This window comes from Ostrea edulis, chromosome 8 (genome assembly GCF_947568905.1).
Source record: "Ostrea edulis chromosome 8, xbOstEdul1.1, whole genome shotgun sequence".
NCBI classification, from domain to species: domain Eukaryota; kingdom Metazoa; phylum Mollusca; class Bivalvia; order Ostreida; family Ostreidae; genus Ostrea; species Ostrea edulis.
Window position 1 is genome coordinate 48100858 of NC_079171.1, and position 13597 is coordinate 48114454.

Genomic DNA, 13597 nt, shown 5'->3' on the forward strand with positions numbered 1-13597 from the left:
GGTGGAAGAAAGGCCAAAAATGAAACATGTAGACTGAATTGGTTACGTGGAAGAGACAAAGGCTCTAGAAAATCTAAGAGACAACATATGCATCTGTCCTAGTCATGCCGGTGATCATACCATCATGTGGTCAGATGTTTTGAAATATTGGGTATGTTTAATATTATCATCTGTCAGTTGAGCCTTTACTGTCCTTTAAGTATTGCTCACCGACCTTTATCCTTAATGTCGTTATGAATAATTTCTGCAAATGTTGAAGCTAAACAATTGTCAAAACCGCATAAACCGTAATAAATCAATGACAGATGAATATAACGAACATTGATTAATTTCATAACTCCCATAAGCAGTAAAAAATAGAGAGATGGTCAAACACGGGCCCCTGGACACACTATTGGTGGGGTCATATGCCTAGGAGGAGTTAGTAGTGATGTTGACCGGTCACACCTACCGTGAACCCTTTATCTTGACCTTTATAAATGCTTTTTCTAGATATGCATTTAGTTTTATACTGTATCGCCAAGCTTAAAGACGTTCTTCAAATGATAAATACACTAATCCATAAATAATTCTGGTTCCACCATGGAAAGAAACTTAAAATTGTGTTAGAAGACTATGTAACCCTTCACAAGTTAATATTTAGTTTCAATGTTTAGAACGGCATCAAAAGATGACAAACAGTAGATAACGACGCACGTTAGTTTTATTTATAATTATATTTATCAAAACTCAAATTTACCATGTGACATTTACCACTGTTCGTTATCTTCGCCTTTGATATATGCTACATGTTTTTGAATTGCATTAAAAATTGTAGTTCTGAATAAGACTAGATCCCATTTTGTTCTTGATAAAATCATATCGTCAACTGTGTGGTCAACCAAACACCAACTCCGTTTACCTGATTGGGATATAGGGCTCACTGCGGATATGACCGGTCGACAATATTGTTTACTCCTCTTAGGCACATGATCACATCTCTGGTGTGTCAAGGGGTCCGTGTTTGCCCAACTATCTATTTCGTATTGCTTATAGGAGTTATGAGATTGATCACTGTTCGTTATGTTCACCTTTCATCACGCTATATACTGGTAAAGATGGTGATTTGGTATAGGATGCTTTTCTCGATTATTACACCCGTCAACGAAGGTAGGGTACATATATTAATTTTGCAATATTCTCAGAATGTCTGTTGAATCGGTTGTATTTAAAAAGGGGATGGGGTGAAGCAAAGTTTATCCCGTTAAATACAGTAAAATATCTAATATTATTTTTAAATATCAAAATCCTTATACTTAAACTTTTCTTGCGTAAAATCCTGATAATGTCGTATTCTATGTAAAAAAAACAAAAAAAACAAAACAACAATGCTTTGCTTTTCTATATTGAAACCCTGTTAGTTAAATGTTTTGAAGAATTCCTAACACTCTGATTTTCATTCTTAGAAATCTAATGCACTGAATTTCTAAAGAAAGAACCCTTTTACTTTGATATACTGTGGTATAATATTTGATGCTAAATATGATTATAGTTTTTGTGTTTAAAGGTGCTTTGTATATTTCAAATGTATATTGTTTTTCCTATTTCTGCAGAATGATATGGAATATGAACTGATGGAAAAGGCTGCGCTACCATCGACATCAGTATTTTTGACAGAAAGTAGCGCAAGTAAGATCCAAAACGTCCAATGAACTATTCCTAATTTAAATCTTAGGTTGCTTCACTTATTTGGAAAGTTTTACATCCCATCAAGAATTCCCCCCTCCCCCATATTGATACGAAATTTTTTTTTACATCTATGATTATAACGCTCAAGGCCGTAGCATTAATATTTGTTTAACGTAACAACGCCTATCACGATACGATACCTTCGTTTTTAAGGTCATATCCAAAAGATCCACGATTTCACTTCTGAATAACGAGCGTTTGAAGGAGCAGTAACTACCCCTGTTTACGTTTTAGATTTGATACACCCAATGACATGAGTTGGACTCGTACGCACAACCTCCTCGTTACGAAGAGCACGTTCTACCACTGAGCTACCGCGACCGGTTTCAGCAGTTGTTGATATTGTCCTTTGTTATTGTACCAACACATACGGAGTTTAGAGGTTAAACAAGGATCATATTTCTTTTCTATCCGTCCGTTACACGGGTTATAGTCCATTTATGCTAAAAATACACATCCCTTGAACGTTTTCCTTCAAAAGGGAGGAACTAATAACCTCTGAAAACCATTATCTACAGAAAATCATTCTGTATCATAACGTGGCAAATATGTGTTTCCGTGTGACGTCATCGCATAATTGTAATGAATAATTTGCTAATGTACCTCAAAGTAGAAAACAAAACCGGTTGCTGTAGCTCAGTGGTAGAATATTTGCTTTGTAACCTGGAGGTCGTGAATTGAGCCCAACCCGTGACATGGCCCCGTCAAACCTAATACGTTAACATCGGTAGTGGTTGCTACTTTGTCAAAACCTCGGCATTTAGAAGTGAGAACCACGAGTCTTTCGGATTTCACCATAAAAACAGAGGTCCCGTATATTGCGTCAGGTGTTGGCACGATAAATAACCCCCACTCTGCTGGCCCTGAGTGTTAGGCATAAGTCTAAATTTGTGGTACTTTACCTACACCTGGTGAGGTATCATTGCGTTTGATAAATTCTCGACCAGACGCAAACACAATAAATGAATCAAAGTAGAAAAAGTATAACACTACCCAAGGTTAAAACATTCCTATAGCATGATATAAACATTGATCTAACTGTCGGTAATGATAGTGAGGCACCCAAAGTTTATCAAAATAGGCAGACTCCTCCACCTCTGCTTCATGTTTAGGTATTTTATTGAGATTGAATATTAACGGCAAACTAACGATTCAACTATATATCAAACGGGATGATATCATCTTCCCCATCGTAAATTTTCCACATATGTGTAACAATATTCCATTATCCCCTGCATATGGTGTTTATGTCTCTCAACTTATTCGATACGCAAGAGCTTGTTTTGTGTAAAGTTAGTTTTTAAATCGAGACATACTACTGACGGTACAGGGATTTCAACAGTCTCGATTGAAGTCAGCATTTCGCAAATTCTATGGTCGTTATACCGATCTAGTTTGCCAATATAAAACATCATTGGGTCATGTTTCAAACCGTTTGTTTTGTCATTATAGGGACCCTGATTTTAACTAAGAATAACCCCGTTTACCTGATAATGATATAGGGCTTACGGAGGGTGTGACCGGTCGACAGGAGATGCTTATTGCTCCTAATCATCAATGATATATCAAAGGGTTCGTGTTTGATCAACTTTCTAGTTTGTACTGCATATAACGGACTCTGAACTATTTTTTTTGTCCAAACTATTTTTTTCTAATATAAGATCAATGTTTAGGGTGATTTGAAAAGAAATGGTGGCTTTACTATCAAATTGAATGAATTTGAGTTAATTTATTTTAAAAGTTGTTGATAATCATATCGGTAACGAGATTCAAAGGATATGGTTTAAACTATCCATTCACAAAAAGGACCAACGAAAGGTGGTGTGGAAACATCAACATACCATCGATTGTATTTGTTGCAAATTTTCTCCATTTGGCAATTTGTTTTTACGGGAATTATAAATGCGCCTGAAATGGGTATCTATATTGCGTATTTGGATCCAATCATTATTAATACATAATATGAATAAACATGAGGAAATTGAATTAGTTTACAGTGCAACAACCAATATTACGAAATGAAACTTTGCATGGGTATTTCTCGCAAATGATTACAATGTACAAGACTATTATCATTTTAAAGCCAATGCAGAAATTCCATGACTATCTGTAGAGCAGATATCATCATTATGTGTCTCTAGCATTGGTTTAATCTCGAGAGAGCCAATGCCGACTCTCAATGGTCAATGCAAGAATTGGACCACTCAAAGGCCAATGGAGGCAATTAGTAACGTTTTCAATGGCCAATGCAGGCACTGGAATAATTTCTGTCATGAGCTAATGCATGTATTGAACCAGTTTCTCAAGAGCCAATGCAGGCATTGGGCCACTCTCTCAAGAGCCAATGCAGGCATTGGGCCACTCTGTAAGAGCCGATGCAGGCATCGGGCCACTCTGCCAAGAGCCAATGCAGGCATTGGACCACTATTTCAATAGCAAATGCAGGCATTGGATCATTCAGTCAAGAGCCAATGCAGGCATTGGACCACTCTGTCAAGAGCCAATACAGGCATTGGATCATTCACTCAAGAGCCAATGCAGGCATTGGAACACTCTCTCAATAGCCAATGCAGGCATTGGACCATTCACTCAAGAGCCAATGCAGGCATTGGACAACTCTGTCAAGAGCCAATGCAGGCATTGGACTACTCTGTCAAGATCCAATGCAGACATTGGATCACTCTCTCAACAGCCAATGCAGGCATTGGACCACTCTCTCAAGAGCCAATGCAGGCATTGGATCACTCTCTCAACAGCCAATGCAGGCATTGGACCACTCTGTCAAGATCCAATGCAGACATTGGATCACTCTCTCAACAGCCAATGCAGGCATTGGACCACTCTGTCAAGAGCCAATGCAGGCATTGGATCACTCTCTCAACAGCCAATGCAGGCATTGGACCACTCTGTCAAGAGCCAATGCAGGCATTGGATCACTCTCTCAACAGCCAATGCAGGCATTGGACCACTCTGTCAAGAGCCAATGCAGGCATTGGATCACTCAAGAGCCAATGCAGGCATTGGATCACTCACACAAGAGCCAATGTAGGTGTTGGGCAACTCTTTCAAGAGCCAATACAGGCATTGAACTACTCTTGTTACAAATGAATCAGTACACTGCATGATTCAGATATGTACTGTGGAATGCAAAGTGCCTATCTCAGGATCCATATGTAATTATACAGAGCCACTGCATGTTTCGACTAAAATTATTATGTAGAGATGATGCAGGCTGTTGATGACCGTTTTTCGGACTCAATTGAAGCAATTTTTGTAGAGCCAACGCAGGGCTTGAATGATGTTATGTGTTACACCAACGCAGACGTTTCCCCCGGATTCAATGTAGGCTTTCGATGTCGTTCTATGTAGTCAATTCAAATAAAATTTTTTTTATCACCAATGAGATGACTAAAATTTATTGGCCCATGAAAAAGAAAACAAAAAAGACTGATACACGTTTCAATCAATTCTTTTTGTTTGCAAATCAATATTTTATAATTTAATCTAATAAAGAAGTCTGTTGCAGGATCTGATCATTTCATTTCTGCCATCTACTCCAACAACATTGAAGCCCTGCCTCAGTCCTGCTTGTAGGGCTTCTCCTGCAAAATATTGATGTTGATCAATTGCCTAGCAATATCTAGAACTTAGCCTACCAATATGTAATTAATTAAATCAGAAAATTAATAAGTAATTAGCACATTATGAATATAGACCACCAAACAATGCATTAGCAACCAATAGCATAAATAGTTTAAAATATGTATTACATGCAAGATATACTTTACCTTTTCCACAGTGCAAAACAAGGATATTTCCCTTTTTGTTGACCTGGGAAAATAACTTTTCAAAGAAGGCTGTCTTTGTGGGCCCTTCTACCAATGTTGTCAAAGTTTTTTTTACCTTACTCTTGCTAGAAGAAAGACACACAAAGGGCTGGATGCAGTTACCTGAAACAAAATATTTTGCTTTACAATACTATGAAAACTTGAAAGCTTAGATAAACTTGATCACAACTGTACTTTGGAAAACCCCTATTTCGAAGAAGTATAGCTTACGGTAAAAATGGTGGTGTGTAACCGAACTGACTTAGGGGTATGTTATTCCTGTATATTTATCCTACATGTACGCTAACATTATTTTCATTATATCCGAATCCTACATATAGATTGTCATTAAAACTGAAAAAAATTATTAAAAAATACTTGTTTTTATTCAACGAAGAAATCCGGCCCGGCACTTGGTGTTACTTGGTTTATCGTATCTTGATGTACATAATGGGACCTTATCACGAAAACAACGTTATGGAAATACTTTTAATTTATATAGGTTTGATTTTTAAAGAGAGGTTTATTTTAATTAGTACTTACAATAATTGCTTTCTGGGGACCACAGTTGATGTGCTTCGCCCGTAATTCGTCCTTGTTGGGGATATCCACTCGTTGTAATGGGGGGAGGGGCATTCATATTTGCTCCTAGAAAATCTCATTCTGACATTATTTCTGATGGCATAGCAATTGTTTTCTATTTTCTGAATACCCCACATCTTTCTTGCTTCGTTTCTCCAAAATAACTGTTACAAACACCGTAACGTGCATTTCATACCGCATACGTCATTCTTTTTAAAAAAAGTGATAATAAATCCGCGAAAGACGCACTGATGGGTTAACTGTTATGTAACGTTATTGTGCGCAATGAAAAGGGTGTATATTATACGATTTTAATTGTTATTGACGATAATTATAAGTAGAATTAGGGAGCTGCAGTTATCGGTACAGCCCACAAGACAGAGTTTTCGGCCCGGGACCATATTGGATGTCCTAATGGGTAAGGAAAAAAAAAACGAGTTATAAATTTCTATACATAAATATATTGTTCTTGTATCATTTATTATTTTAAAAAATCACTTATGTTATACATACACTTTTACAAACGCCAACTTTTTATCATGTAATCTACAGTGCAGTAGATCATTGTAGATTTATTTTATAGCAGATAATCTGGGTGTGATAACTCCATGTGTTGTATAAACAGATGAAATAGAGCCATACTCAGATATCGAGACTGATGATGAAACTGTTGAGATAGAACCCTATCCAAATGATGAAGTAGAATCTTCAGATTCTGATGGTAATTAAACAAAATTTTAGTTTTAATGAAATCTGATGCCATTCGACGATCTATTTACATGTACATGTAAACATCTGTAATGAAAAGTTGTTATAAGGAGTATTAATGAATTATATTGAAGTACAATGTGTTAAATCCTTCCCGTTTTAAACCAGTCAGAACAGCTAGCTCTCATTGCAGTGTCAAAATCATTTATTTAAAATCAATTAAATTCATTTCATCTTGATTTTAAGGCATCAGGCTGACAAGCCATCACTCATCTGCACTCTGGAGAACAATATGTCCCAAATATTGCACATTTAAACTTTCAAGGTACATGTCCAACTCCTTTTTATAATTGTCTTAACTTTAACTTCTAAATACATATCTAATTTTGAAATTTCTTCTGGTCATGAAATGTAATTTTGTAGTGAAAACTATATGGAGATTAGGAGAAATGAACCAAAGAATCAGAAAGATCATACTCAGTGGTTACTAGACTATTTCTTTGAACATGAAACGCAGGACACAGTTTACCATCTCATTTGTGGAAAGGAAGTCTGCATGAAGTGTTGGAAGTACTGTTACATTATCATCACATTCGTTTAACACCTCGTCATGTAATGACCGGAGCACATAGTGTTTGTCATGTCCGTCTTCCATCTGTCACACCTTAAGGTTATGCTCACTTTCAAAGACATCATTCAAAATATTGCTTTCAAGCTTCATACACAGGTGTGGTGGGAACATTTATGGCATATGGACATGACGTTTAATATATCATTAGTAAGATATATAAATTAGGTTTATAGTTTACAGATTCATTTATATCAGATTAAAATATGTCCTACTTGCATTTGCCTAGAGTGGAAAAGAAATTTAAGACATCAAATGCATGCACAGTGGTTTAGTTTTCATGTACAGTAGAGGAATGTTTGATCATGTGTCCAATCTATATTGATAAATGTATTCTTTCATAGGGAGGTTCATAATGTTTCTACTTATAAATACAACAAATACCTTGGTGATAGTAGGAATGGTACCAGAGAAAATATACATGCAAATGCTGGATCAGTGAGGCCTTCAATTAAAAATAGTGGTATGCATACATCTGTGAAAGGTTCAACATATACCATTGCTAGTTGTAAATGGATCTTAATATATATTATCACAATAATTGATGTTGATTGCTATATGATAATATTTTGAATTAGTTATGGATTTACAATTTATAACAACATGGAGTATAATTTTCAAATGATAATCACATGTTATCTGAAAATTTTGTATAGTCTCTCGAACTTAAATCCTTCTATATGTGTTTGATTATTTTGTTTGCAGAGAGCATTGGGTGGTTCCAGAACTTTGTTAGTGACATTGGTGAACACATGCGTCATCAGGAGAAGATAACTCTTCCTGCTGGGATGAAAAAAACTAAAGTGTGGAAAATGATGGCTGCTGACCTTGACTCACAGTCCTTATCAAGGTCATCTTTTCTGCAGATATGGAAGAGATCCTTCCGAAACATGAATGTTGTTAAAGTGAGTATTACTTTCATATCCCAAGTTACTTGCGTAGAACTAAGATGAATTTACTTTGTGGACAGGTTGGTTAAAACTCATCAAAACTTATGCCTCAAACATGTCTTTATTGTAAAATGAGATATTATTTTATATGTAAAATTTGACTCCTTTCATCAATTAATCCTCTGTTGACAGGAAAATCCTTTTTCAAAGTGTAAAATTGGACCCATTTCATCAATTAATCCTCTGTTGACAGGAAAATCCTTTTTCAAAGTGTCATATATATACCACTCTACACTTTGAATATGAAAAATGTGAGAGGTATGACAGAGATGGGAAGAACCTGATCCTTGACAGAAAGAAACAGCACTGGGATTATGTGAGGTAATTATCATCTAAAATAAACAATTTCTACAGATTTGCAAGCCTGAGTTTCTTTCAAGATCTTAGTATGATCATGATTATGCATGTAATAAATACATTGTAGGAAGCAAAAAGAAGCTTACTATCAAAGGAGGGAAATATCTAGAATACATCCCAGCAAATGCCTAACTATCATTCTGGATGGAATGGACCAGAAAAAAACCAATATCCCAATTCTCTATTCAAAATCCAGAAATTCCAAAAAATTGCAAATCTTCAACAAATCAGGACTCATTTGCTGGGTGTACTTGTCCACCGAGATTCAGGTTGTTAGCAACAAGCATATATGTGTGGAAACAGAGAGAGAGAGAGAGAGAGAGAGAGAGAGAGAGAGAGAGAGAGAGAGAGAGAGAGAGAGAGAGAGAGAGAGAGAAAGGAAAGAACAATATAAAATGTAACAGAAATTAAGTTCATATGATTACATGCTCTTGTAAATGCTATATCTCTTATCCAGATGAAACAGCAGCCCGGAAAATTGGATATGGTTATTTTGATCTATTGCAATATCCCCATGATTCCAACCTCAATCTGACAGTCTTACTAAATACTTTACTTGGTAAGAAGACTGAAGATTAAGAAATTTCTTCAATTTCAAATAATGGAACCAATTACGCATTAAGTGTAAAACTTTTATTCAGAATTACCAAGAGAGTTATTCAATGATGTACATGTATTTAGGTTGTCACATATACATTTTAGTAGAACTTTTGCACGAATCTGTACTGATCATGTATATTTTTTCAGACTCCAAGGATAGGCTAGGAAGGGAATTACACCTACAAAAAGATAGAGCTTCAGACAATAAAAATAAGACAACCCTTGGCTTCTTGGGAATATTGGTACACTTTGGAATTTTTGAAGAGGTAGAAATTCTGTGTTTTACAAGGATACACAATTATATGCTTTTTAATGAGATGTCTTTTAAAACTTCATAATGAACAAATTCGTTTACCTTGTAGTGTTTTCTACACATGCTTCCAGTTGGACACACCCATGAAGACATAGATGCCATGTTTTCAAATTTTTCCAGTCTGCTAAAGGCTGATATAATGACACTTGAATGTAATATGATATAGATACCTTTTGAACATTGTGAAATGTATTTTTGTTAGGAAGTTGTAACTTTTATTCAGTTTGTGAGTAAAATGTCCGGAGTTTACACATCGATAAATTCTTCAAAAAGAATGTTTAATCCTATAATCAATGCATGATATAATTAAAAGTGATGTATTATCTTAACTCTTGTAATAGGATGAAAAGTTATAAAGCAAGATATTTCCTATAGAGTTTCTTTCTATCTACAGATTTACGTGATTCATTTCAACACTTGAGCTTTATAAAGGAAGGGAATTTGTCAAGAAAGTATGGAATTTCAAGAAATGGATGATAAACCATTTGGTCGATAATCATGGCCTTGATGACCAATTTGAATTTAGAGTGCATGTTCGTGATAAAAGTAAATACCTGTACGTAATAAATCTGCTTTCTTATACATGTTTCCCATGGCTTGTATGATTCAAATTTATTACCATTGATTGGCATTAATTTAAATAGTATCTGATTATGATAATTCATAATAGGATCAGACAGCAGGCACTGCCTATACCAGTCATCTCCGTGATTGATGGGATGATTGATTGGATCATTATTTATAGAAGTGAAATATTTCATTAGATGCATTATTTTTTTGTATTACTTCAGAACACAGAAATCCCGTCTTCCACTACAGAAGAGGTGAGGGGAAGAGGTGGATGCCAGACAGCAATGATGAAAGCACATACGAAAACCAGCGTGACAGTTGTGGAATTCTAATATTCAAGGTAATTAATTTATTGAGCCAGTCATTGCTATTTGGTGATGTGATGTGGAGGAACAAACTATAACATGGATATGATACAATCTTTAGAATGGTTGAAAAGTGTTAGTGTCTGTAAAACATGCTGAACCTTATACAGTGAAACTTCTCTAAACCGGCCGGCTCTCGGACCGGAAAAAACGGCCGGTTTAGAGGGATGGCCGGTATACCGAGAATTTAGCAATTATAGACATTTATCTCAATATTCACAAAGTAGGTACTGTTCACTTTGATCTGGTGATCTATGATCAATTATCGGTGAAGATCAAATTAGTCCGCTTGCACCTAAAGATAATTATGAATTACAAGAAATATTCTCGCTGAAATCATCTAATTTTAAACTGAAAATCTATAACAGGATACGTAAAGAAAACACAGAGGCCTATTATTGGAATTCCTCTTACCTATAAAAACTCTGTTTACATTCATCGCTTATGTCATTAACAATTTTGTTTAGACGTTTTTAAAAAGTACAGTAGTAAATATGAAATTGTAATTTGAATATTTCTTTGGAATTTTAAGTCTATGGAAACCAAGAAAATTAATGTATCTTTTAATAATTATCATTAACAGTCATGGGTTTGTTCTTTATTAACTACCGCTTATATCCATACGAAAGTATGGTGAAACAATATGGCGTTTGATACGGTATTCATTCAATAATTTCCTAACTGTTTTTTTACATTTTGTACAGAATTTGGAAGGCTCTCTTGGATTAGCTAAGTCAAGTGTCAATTAACACGCTTGACAGCACAGGTAAACAATAGAAATTGAAGAGGCCACTAGTGTTTTTCACACCTCCGATGGATAATTTCATACCTGGCCAGTCGGTCAGTCAATTTGCACACCTGGACGATCTTAATTAACCTTTGGCCAAGATTTTCTTGTCTTCAAAAAGTGGCCGGTATGTTAAGGGTAAATTACACATGTTTGTTAACAAATGTACTTTAAAAAGTGGCCGAAGTCCGGTTTTCAGGGGTGGCCGGTTTTGTAAGACTTTCTTTGTAAGGAAATGTTAAGATTTCTGCCGGGACTTTGAAAATCGGTCGATATTCAGGGAGAACCGGTATTCTGAGGCGCCGGTTTGGAGAAGTTTCACTGTATTCACAAACATGATGGTTATTTTACTTACAAACTTAAATTTATGCATGTGAATGCTTAGGTTCTTACAGCTAATCAAATAGGCAGTTATTCAAAAGATTTCTATATTCAGACAATAAGGTATGTAGGTTTGATTAAAAATACTTCACACTTATTTGTATTTTGAACACATTTTAGGATATGGATTTTCTGAAATCTTGCCCAGAAATGGTTGTGCCAGTGGAAAAAAATATGTACTTAAACAGAATTGTTCAAGAAACCTGCCCAAAGCTGTTGGAGAGCGGTCTTCTTACGCCGGTAGAAAAAACTATGGTGGAAGGAGTTCTCATCAACAGTTAGGGAGAGATACTTAACAACACCAAGCAATGTAAAGAAATGTTCCTAGTCATTTTTAGGTCTCCTGAGTAAACGCAGGTTTACTTGGTTGTCGTCTGACTCCTGCACCCCTGGGGCCCTAGGGGCGGGACAAAAACCGCCTAAAATGACAAATTTTCAAAACTCTTCTCTACAACTGCACACTTTTAAGAAAAACTAAATGCATTGTGATGCAGAGCAGGAAGTCCTCTTCCAAAAGTTGTAAGTTTCATGATCCTCAGGGTAGGGGTTCTGACCCCAGGGCGGGGCCAAATTTACCATATAGAGTTTATGTGTAAAACACTTAAAATGCGTCTTCTTTAGTGTTATTAGCATAGCCCTTGGGAGTAGTGATACTTTTTCACTCAGGTGACCAATAAGACCTGTGGTCCCTTTTTCAACATATACATGTATTCCTCAAGTGACACAGGTATATATTACACATGCTTCACCTAAACAATAGACTCATTCAGTGAAAGACTCTACCTGTACATATGAATTTCAATGTCATCTAAGTTCTACATTATTTTGATTCACTGATTATGAGATAATCTTTTTCATCACATGTTTACTCCTTTATCCAGTGGATATGACCTATTACATAAGCATGGATTATTACACTGTTTAGATGTTCATTTTATTATATTGAAGTATATTAAAGCATAAATCTTTACTTAGATAAGTTTTCCCTTGGAGAGTTTGATGAGGATAGAAAGCCAAGAATCTGCAGCTGCATTATAAGCAGTACACCCAATTCGGAACACCCTTCAGGAAATGGATGATAGGCGCAAAAGAAAATCTTTGGTATGAATAAGGAAAAAGGAAACAATGCCTAAAAAATAATAATAATACATAGTTTCTGAGGCAAACGATTTCAAATCTTCTCAAGAAAATCTTAAGATATGAGCCAAGGTGACTCAGGGGAGCGCTGTGGCCCATGTACCTCTTACTTATCATGTATATCTTTAGATGGAATACGCATTGTATTTTTTATCTTTATGGAAATAACTTCAATTTCCTTACTATTAAGTGTAAATTATTAATTATTAACGCCTGCACGTAAATAAATATATTTTCAATAATTATTTCTTTAAAATTATACTCACAATTATGATATAATCTTCTTAAATTTTTACATGAAATCTATAACACAAGATTGCCTCGAGGTCAATCTAGAACCTGTGTCATTAAGTTTGTACAATACAAATGTTCCAAAGTGAATAACATGACTTTTGTTAATCAAAATACGTAACTTTGATTCCAGGTATACGCTGGTGGGTACATCAACCCTAAAAGAAGGAAGACGCATCGCTGATCAAGTGGAATAAATAAACATCAACTCCCCATCATATTGCAGTCTTCAGCTTGTGCATTATATTTTGGAATGGATCTTCCATTTTGGGATTTGGGGGGGGGGGGGGGAGGGCTTGATTGATTTACTTTTGAGATGATCATCATTACTACAACTTACCAACTCTTATGTCCAATACAGACATAGATCGAT

General features: G+C 35.6%; 2 pseudogenes; both read left to right on the forward strand.

Annotated features, from left to right (window-relative positions):
• Positions 1-6251: 6251 nt before the first annotated feature.
• Positions 6252-9580, forward strand: LOC125663462 (uncharacterized; annotated as a pseudogene).
• Positions 9581-9754: 174 nt separating this feature from the next.
• Positions 9755-13408, forward strand: LOC125646352 (uncharacterized; annotated as a pseudogene).
• The last annotated feature ends 189 nt before the right edge of the window (positions 13409-13597 follow it).